General features: G+C 40.6%; 1 non-coding gene across 1 annotated transcript; it reads left to right on the top strand.

Annotated features, from left to right (window-relative positions):
* Positions 1-208: 208 nt before the first annotated feature.
* Positions 209-315, top strand: LOC145823165 (small nucleolar RNA R71). The gene has a single exon (XR_014365401.1). It is a non-coding gene; the product is annotated as a small nucleolar RNA R71 (small nucleolar RNA).
* Positions 316-10322: the final 10007 nt, after the last annotated feature.

Here is a 10322-nt window from a genome sequence, read left to right as displayed (position 1 = left end):
GTTGTGGCTTCACTAGGTTCAATTTGTAACTCTTTCAAAAATCTCACAGCATGCACTCTTATGAAAGTCTTGAATGAGTTGGTCAAAAGAAATCCACACCTCAGTTGGGAACATCTCAAAATTTTCAGTTGACCACATTGTGTCTACAAATTGACTTGTTTGAGAGTTTAACCCATTGTAAAAGAAAGCAATGAGTTGAGTCATTTTGTAGCCATGTTGTGGACAATCATCTATATATCTCTTATATCGTTCCCAACAATGACAAAATAATTCATCTGCTTCCTGAGTATAATTTAATATTTTTCTTTTGAGAAAAGTGAGGTCAGATGGAGGTTATGATTCTTTCCATTTAAAATAAGCCATCATATTTACCCAATTCAGAGCGGTAAGAACGGTGCCCGTGCATACACCACTCACACACAGACACACTAAGTTCCAACTCTTGTGCGCTAAGTTATGAAAGCAAAATACAAAGGAGAAAATACTCACAGCGATTTAATGAAAATGCTTTACTCGTCTTGCGGGTGTTTGACGTGTAGACCGTTGTCTTCAATCTCCGCTTGAGCTCTCTATGTTTAGCACTTTGGTGCTTTGCTTGCAAGTATTTGTTTTTATTTTTTTTTTATTTTTTTATTATGCACTTTGGTGCTGTGGTTTGTTTTTAAAGCTCAGTTGCGCTTCACTCGCACTTTGGTGATAGCTCCAATTGTAAAAACTCTGCACACTTAACAACACGAAAGCATAAAATCCTAAACTAAAAATTAAAATAAGAATATAACTTTAAATTAATTAATTTTGTCAGAAGTCCCTAGCAACGGCTCTAAAATTTGACGGGTCGTTTCACACACCAAATATAAACACTAAACTATACCAAATTCTTTAGAATAACGGTAAGTCCAGGTATTGATCCACAGGGACAAACAGGAAATTAAACTAATTTAATTGTTAAATTCCTAATTCAATTTTGGTTAAAAAGATGATGATTCATAAACCAGTAATAACTAAGAGATTAAACTAACCAATTAAAAGTAAAATTGGAATTTACTGATTTTGAGAAAAACCTAGGGTAATGAATTCATCACTAGTTTCATAAATAAGGCTTCAATTTGAGACTCAATTATGTTACAGTTCAAACTAAATAATATTTCACAACTACAAGCTCGAAGCATTTATCAAGAGAATCAACACGTTCAATGTATAGGCATGAACCATCTCAAGTAGTACAAGTCGTTCGCTCAAAATTAGGGTAGCAACATGTCTTGTCCCTCGCAGTATAGCTCGTCTCATACCTTGAATATGAAAGAATAGAAAACCATTGTATGAAAAACATTCAACAATCATAGAAAGCAGAATAATCGAAGAATTAATGGAAAAATATATTATAAAACTTCTTGAGAACCATACAACTATTCAAACCATTACATAAAAGAAAACCAAAAAGAAAACCTATTTACTTGGCTAGGGTTTCATCAAAACCCTAGAAATAGAAGCCTAGCCACTCATGGAGAAGTGGGAAGAAGAAGAAGTCTCTATGAAAATTGCCCTTGAAGCTTAAGAAATCCCTTTCCAAACCCTAGCCCCTCATTTTCTTTGAAATATTTTTGACCCTAAGAGCTGCCTCTTTTATTCCTTTTATTCCTAACAGAAAAGACTGAAATTTCTGCCACGCAACCCTAGGTGGGTCGCTCGAATTTCTCTCGAGCGGTGGTGGGCCGCATGTGTGGTAGAGCCTGACCACACGTGCGGTGAGGTAGTAGGCCGAGAATTATCACTACTTGCACGGAGAATCTGCTTTTGTGCCACTGTTTGCTTGAATTTGCGTGTTGCCTGCCAAATCTGTACAAGTGCACAAAATACATTATCTCCACCAAATAAACAAAATTCAAAGACTATAAATGTAGCTTAAGCGGCCTCGATGTGGTACCTGCCTACATCAGTTTGTTTTATCCAAGTGATGTGTTATGTTACTGGAGCTATCTATGACTAACAATTTTATGAAGCTATGTTTGACTATAAGTAATACGATCTATTTTCTGAAATGCTATTTTGTGAATCATGAATAAATGTCCAATTCTGAAATGTATTCGTGGCATCCTTAGCATCATGTGAATCTATCATGTGTTATCTTTTACCTAGTACCAAAGTTCACTTGGTTTCCATTTATCTGTCTGGTTATGCATAACCGCTTTTCTAATCTACACGTGGGTCTTTTATGACCAAATCTCATGTGAATAAGGGTCTTTATGACTATCTCAAGTGAAAATGGGTCTTTATGACCACCTTATGTGCACGTGGGTCTTTATGACCAATCTGATTTGTAGCTAATGGATGTATCACGTATGATTATTTATGAATCTGTAGAAGCATGTGAATCTGAATTTATTTCTGATATGAAATCTGTTCTATGAATCTGTTTGGGACATCATTCATAAATCCTTAACTCTATTGTTATTTACTTGGCTCTAACTCACCGTATTATTTACGTATGTAGGTGATCAGGCGCGAGACTAGGCCTGAGATGCTAGCCCGGAGTTCTATTTGTCAAGCCAACCATCGTGCCTCCCAAGAAGGTTTCCAAGTGTTTTAGTATTCAAGTCAAGTGCACGTGATATCTGTCTTTATCTTTTTCTTTCTTTTGTTGAATAAGACTTTTGTATACTCTATAAATAGGGCTAAGTCCATTTTTGTTTATCTGTGCATGGAATGACGTGTAGATGATGTCATATATCGATATGATTATAAGTTTAAATTTTTCGTTCCATGTAAGTCTACACAGCTCTATGGACATTGTATTTTGCATATTTGCTTCCGCTAGCCCCTAATTATTTAATTACTGTTAAGAGACCTATGGTAATCTATGGATTACTAGTCATTTACGATGCTGAACCTATAGGAGCGTGTTTGGATCGTGATAGCATATTAGCCCAAGATCTAGAGGCCAAGTCCAGCCCAACAACCAGAAAAGCCCAACCATTGATAGATCCAATGAAGGAGGGGATAGTGTCACGTGATTTAAGCCTAAACAAAATCGCCTTCTAGAAGGAGATCTGCAGAATGTAGGAATGCCGTCATTCAGAATCAACGGTAAAGATCATAACCTTCAGAGGTAGGTACATAGGCTTGGCCTATGCAAACGGAATAACAGTCCGATGAACCTGATTAGACGGATGAGGCACATTTAAGCAGCCTGACATAATTTGAGCCACACACAACAAGGTAATCCAACAGCAAAGAATCAAAACAACCTGGCCACTTGCCTAACCAAAGTCTGGAGATAACCAGAATCCTTAAATAAAGACGCCAATCTAACGATCAAAGCCTGGGCTATAACACTATAAAAGGAAGAATAAGGAAAAACAAATAGGAAGGGAAAAAAAGAATTGAAAAATTTATTCCATAATATAAATATTATATGGCTGATCTTATGTCTAACTTGATCATCGAAGGGTCCTCCTGGCCAAATTTGGTTGGGAGAGATCACTGACCAATTGGTTTCTCCGTGCAGAGTAAAGAAAGGACTACCTTGACTCACATTCCCTGTGGAGAATCTTCTACCTTCTACAATTGGCGTCGTCTGTGGAAATCACGAAGATGAATAACCATCCTTCTCTAGAAGAGATACAAGCGATCATCCAAACGCATTGATCGAGAATATGGCCAGCCTAAACTTTGGCCATGATTCTGAGGTGGCACCTGAAAATTGAGAAAAGCTAGTTTCCAAGCCGAATAATGACCAACAAAATCCACTCATAGATCGGTTGGTGGCACAAGTCGAAGCCCTCAAATAAGAACTACACTTGGCCCAAAGAAGACATGATGCCTGAATAAGAACTGCCAATGTTCAGAAGAAGACCGGTCCTCACGGAACTGCCAACCAAACGGCTAGTAGCCACCCAGATCGGACGCAGAGAAAATGCCAAGTCACTAGAAGAGAGGACTCCCAGGATTATCAAAAGGATGACTTATAGAGTTGACTTGATGGACGAACGAGGGGCGATCCTAAACCCATCTGAAGAATTAGCTTCACCATTCTCTCGGGCAATAGAACGTGTTGACCTGCTAAATAGGTTTGCCCTACCAAAATTCAACCTGTACGATGGAAAAAGGAATCCAACTAGCCATATTCAACATTATACCTAAGCCATGATGTTATGGATCAATAATGGCCCGATCATGTGTCGAATGTTCTCCTCAAGCCTAGGAGAAATGGCATTTCGATGGTACTATAAACTGGAAGTTCGATCAATCAATGATTGGAAGCAGTTATAGCAAGCATTCATCTCACACTTTATCACCAATAGCTGACCACCAAAATAAGTGGATGTACTCCTCACAATGAAGAAAGACGATACGGAAAGCCTATGAGAGTATGCCAGTAGATATTGGGCAGCCTACAATGAGATTGATAACTGTAACAAACAGTTAGCAGTGGCCTCATTCAAATTGGGATTGCAGTCCACAAGTAAGCTTTGACAGTCCTTAACAAAGAAGCTACCTACTGATGTGGCTAGTCTAATAAGGCGAGTAGAGCAGCACTGCAAAATCGAAGATGATCTACGAAGGACTGACGAGCCAAAATCTGCTCGGCTCTCTCCAAGAGCTCTGAGAAATAATGAGAAGAAGTCTCCTGACATCAAAAGAAATGAATCAAATGCCATCGCCGAACAATCAAAGCCAAGAAATGAGGCTTTTCGAGCGGTCGTCACCACTTTCACCGAACTTATATACCGTCTGATAGAAAAGATCTAGAATGAGCCCTACTTCTCTTGGCCTCCAAAGATGATCGGAGACCCATCTCTTCGAAATCATAGATTACGATGTTTCTACCACAAAGACTATAGGCATCTTACAGGGGATTGCAAGGTATTGAAGCAATATCTGGAAGAGCTGGCTTAAAACGGGCATTTACGATCTTATATCAACCATTCTCTTGATCGAAAAGGGAAAGGAAAGCACAAAAGCAGTGATGCGCAACAAATGGCAGTCATTATTATGATATATTCAATCCCTCAAAAAGTCAGATGGTAAGAACATCAGCACATCATGGAGAGGTAATAACTCTATCCAAAGTCCCTTCCAAAAGAGTGTGTTGCTCAAAATCACGGATCACAATTCTGATGACGATCTGACATGGGTTCATCAGCCTCACAATGGTGCTCGGGTAGTAACCCTACAAATCAAGGGATTCGTAGTCAAAAGGCTATTGATAGACCAGGGAAGTTTTTCAAAAATCATGTACTATGCGCTCTCCAAACAAATGGAACTGTTCTTAGAAGCCCTACTCTTGGTAAACTCACCACTCTATGGTTTCAATTCAAGCCCAATTTTTTCCTTGGGAAAAATCCTTTTATCGGTGAAAGCTGGAGCAACGGTTCAAAACGTTGAATTTCAAGTGGTAAATGTGCCCTCCCCATATAATGCCATAATGGAATGAACATGGCTCCACCAAATGGGGGCAGTTCCATCCACATTCCACCAGATTGTATGCTTTCCAGCGAAAAATAGAATAAGGGAAATAAGGAGAGATTAGGCAATGGCGAAACAATGCATGGCTATGTCTACTGCAAAACAAGTAATCCAAGAAATCTGAACACAAGAATTCAAGGTTGCCGAGAAGTAGGTCGGTGCCCAACCTAGCGACAAAAGCACCAAAGAACTTGAGAAGATGCTGATTGACCCCACTAACAATGAGATGTTCTTCCTCATAGGAAAATGTCTTACCTCATAAGAAAAGGAGCAACTAGTTCACTTCTTACTTCGTTACAAGGACATTTTCGCATGGACCCCATATGAAATGGAGGGAATCGACCTGCATGTGGTATGCCACAAGCTTAATGTAAGTCTGGGCTCGAAGCTGGTGGTACAGCAGAGTAGAAGGTCGGCACCACAACATACAGATGCCGTAAAGGAAGAAGTCACAAGGTTACTCGAAGCTGACGCCATTCGCGAGGTGCAATATCTGGAGTGGCTGTCCAACACTATTGTTATCAAGAAGAAGAAAGGGAAATGGAGGGGTTGTGTGGATTTCACTGATCTAAACAAAGCTTGCCCCCAAAGATAGCTTTCCATTACCCAAAATTAACCAACTGGTAGATGCAACGTCCAAGCATGAGAGGATGAGTTTCCTAGATGCATACAAGGGCTACTATCAGATAGTAATGCATCCGGACGATCAGGAAAAAACGTCCTCCATTACTCCTCTAGGATTGTTCTATTGCAAGGTAATGCCGTTTGGATTGAAAAATACAAGGGCTACATACCAGCGGTTGGTTACAAAGATGTTCGATAAATAGATCAAACGCAACCTTGAAGTCTACATCGATGATATGGTGGTCAAGTTATAGGACACCAACGATCACCCATCCGATCTTCAAGAAGCATTTAGGGTGCTTTGAAAATACAAAATGAAGCTCAATGCAGCAAAATGTGCCTTTGGGGTTGGATTTGGGAAGTTTCTTGGGTATATTGTTACTTATCGAAGAATAGAAGCCAACCTTGACTAGATCCAAGCACTGTTTGATTTATCTCCTCCCACATCCGTAAAAGGGATCCAGACCGCTTACCAGGATGGCTGTAGCGCTCAACATATTCATCAGTTGATCATCAAACAGGTGCCAACCATTCTTCCAATTAACAAAGAAGAAATCTCAGTTTGAGTGGATCTGAGAATGTAATCTTGCACTACAAGAATTGAAAGCCTATCTGGCCAAATCACCCCTACTCACAAGCCTAGCAGTGGGGGGAACGCTGTATGTATACCTAGTTCGACCATGTTGTAAGTTTGACACTCGTTAGGGAATCACCAAATGGGCAATCATCGGTCTTCTACATAAGCAAAACATTGCTCGATGTAGAAACCAAGTATTTACCTTTAGAAAAAACTCCTTTGGCGCTTGTCGTGACGTCCAGGAAACTACGACATTACTTCTTGGCCTATTCCATCATCATTTATTCAGAACATCCACTTAAACAAATCCTTCACAAGCCAAATTCGTTGAGAAGAATTTTCAAATGGGCTGTCGAGCTCGGGCAATACGACATCCACTTCAAACCATGAACATCAATTAAGGGACAGGTTCTGGTAGATTTTATGGTAGAACTCTCCCTAAGAGAAGGAGCCAGGAGGGGGAAGCGAGGACTCACTGGGTAAAGCATGGACCATGCACTACAATGGTGCTTCAAACAACATAGGAGCAGGAATAGGGTTTGTACTTACCACGCCCGACAAAGAGGCTATAGAAATCGCTGCTCGGCTAGATTTTTCGGTCACCAACAATGAATGTGAATATGAGGCTCTTATTAATAGACTCACGACTGCCAAATTGCTTGGAGTAGACCCTATCAGTGTTCAGTGTGATTCACAGTTGGTCACCAAGTAGATGAATGGGGAATATGCAGCACGTGATAAGAGAATGATGAAATATTTGACTACGACCAAGAATGCAGCAGAGTAATTTTCTTCATTCGAGATTCAGCAAATAGGATGAGATCAAAACAGCCATGCAGACGCATTAGCTAGCGTAGCTTAGCTACGACAATTGACCAAAAGAATACTTGAACAATTAAGGTCGAAACCATCATCTCCTCCAACATTGCGGAAGAGAGAACTATGTGGCACATCAAGCAAGCTGAAAATTAGATGACTCTGCTTGTCCGCTATCTGTCCGAAGGAATATTACTAGCCGACAAAAAAGATGCACATTGGATTAGGCTCCAGGCTACACATTTTTTGATGAATTGCTCGAACCAGCTATACAAAAAATCATATTCCGGCCCTTACCTAAGGTGCATCCACCCAAACAAGGTAGCAAGCATCTTGGAGAACGTTCATGAAGGATCGTATGGAGCCCACTTCGGAGGCAGATCTCTAGCCCATCGAGCCCTTACCTAGGGGTATTGGTGGCCCTATATGTAGAAAGATGCACAAGAATTTGTGCAGTTATTCTCAACATGCCAAAGGTATGTACTGATTGTTCAGCAACCCTCTAACGAACTTAACCCAGTTGCTAGCCTTTGGCCATTTGCTCAATGGAGACTAGATTTGGTCAGACCAATGCCAAGAGCCCCAGGAAATTTAAAATGGTTAGTTGTGGCCACAGATTATTTCACGAAATGGATAGAAGTAGAACCACTGGCCAATATCAAAGATGTGGATATCAGGTGATTTCTTTGGCGCAACATAATCACCAAATCGAAATTCCAAGGGCACTTATATCAGACAATGGCACGCAATTTGACTGTAGATTATACAAGGAACTGTGTGGCCAATATAGGATTAAAGCTTATTACTCAACACTGGCTTATCCTTAGAGCAACAGGCAAGAAGAAGCTTTGAACAAAACTATCTTGAACGGGGATCAAGAAACAATTGGAAGCGTCCAAGGAGAGGTGGGCTGAACAACTCCTGATGGTCCTCTGGGCATACCGAACTACTCCTCGATGTGCAACTGGAGAAACCCCCTTCTCACTTGCATTCAGAATGGAGGCTGTCATTCCATTGGAAATTAATTTTTCAACAGGAAGAGCTAACTTGGTAGAAAATGGCACGAACGAAAATCTGATTTTAATGAATCTTGATCTAACTAAGGAAAAACATGAGAAGGCATCGCTTCGGCTGGCAAGATACCAACAAGAAATAGCTCGAGCCTATAACATGCACGTAAAACATCGGCGGTATATGATTGGTGAACTAGTCCTAAAGAAGATCGTCCCAAGTGACCGCCAGGGAAATTGGGACAGACCATATCAAGTCACAGATCTGGCAGGGGAAGGGGCATATGAAATCATCAATCAACGGGGAAATGTTCTGCCAAGGCCTTGAAATGCGATGTATTTGAAGAAGTATTATCATTAATCTTGTAGCAGTTATGTAATAATGCTTGGACAAAGGGCATAATGAATAAATACAGGGTACTTTACATATCTAGAAAACTGTTGATTGTTTCATGAACTGCCATAAAACTTTACAACTAAGTACGAATGACATTTTTCAATAACCCAAGTCGTCGATCAAATAAAAAAAAACAAAAAAAAAACCAAGGGCTATACACAGCTTCACAAATTATCCAGCTCGGTAGGAATCGGGATATTGGGGTTCGACATGGGTACTTGGGAGTATGACGTAGATGATTCAGCTACTCTCATCTTTTTCATTGCCGCCCCATATCCCTCTTCGAAGAAAAAGTTCTCCAATTTGTTCATTTGATCCAGATACGCAGTGTTCGCCTCATTCCATGTAGCCTTGGTGTTTTCCTTTAACCAACCTCTCGTTCGCTCTTTATCGCTTCCATGGTCACTTTTTGTGCCTTATGATCCGACCTCGGCTTGTCCAGCGATCGGTCTTTATCATCGGTTGGAATACATACTTGATTAGGCCCTCCCCAACATCTTTCGTTTGCTCTTCGCTTGATCGTATTAGTTGGCGACTTGATGACGGAGCTTCCTCTAATGGACGATTTTCCGATTTGCATCGGCCTTGCGTGCCCGCTTCTCGATAGGTTACCTGCGTAGCATTCGATTGCTTTGTTAGAAAATGTCTCCTTGCCATATCTAGTGCCAACGAATCAGATAACTCCGTTGACACGAGGACCTCTTCTGGTCATCGATCACTTTTGCTTACTATTTCCAATAAGAGGGGTAGCAACGGTCCTTCCTCTTAAGGCTCTTTGGGTGCCTCAGCCGCAACGTTGGGGGCAAGAGGGTGTAGCAAAACAATAGCCACCCGAGAAAGGAATTGATCTATCAACACTTCGGCCGATCAAGAAGTTGCAATAGTGCACCTTGAAACTATTTATAGAGTTGGTAAATTCATCCCCTATGACTTGTTGTGTCAATTTGTATTTACAGAACGATGATCTGCGGGCACACAAGTTTTTGGTTAGTATAATAGACCCAATTACAATCAATGCATAAAATTGTGAAGATTCTTTGAGATAATGCTGACTTGCACCCAACACTCTGGGCACAGTGTCAGCTCCATCGGCAAAAAATGGCGATTAAAATTCCCAACTCCCTAACACCATAACTACATCATCTGCTTCTATGGCGTAAGTTCCAAGAAGAAGCCGAACAAGCGACCTATCCTGATCTTAGTGTTTGGATGCAAGGAAGAATGCCCCTGAAGGGGATTAATAGAGACTATAGCACTATGGTAGCTCTTTCAAGCCTAAATCTAGGTTTAACATATTGTTCAAGGCAAGCATTCCATTCACAATTTTGAAAAAGTTTGTATTCAATAGAAACGGGGGAACTCCATAATGCACTAGGATCTCGTGAAGGTGGGGATGAAGGGGAAACCTAACCCCACCATCTACTATGAACAA

Source organism: Camellia sinensis, chromosome 3, assembly GCF_055761805.1.
Source record: "Camellia sinensis isolate YWXY chromosome 3, ASM5576180v1, whole genome shotgun sequence".
NCBI lineage: Eukaryota > Viridiplantae > Streptophyta > Magnoliopsida > Ericales > Theaceae > Camellia > Camellia sinensis.
The sequence above is the reverse complement of the archived record's forward strand: the minus strand, read 5'-3'. Positions and strand labels throughout refer to the sequence as shown.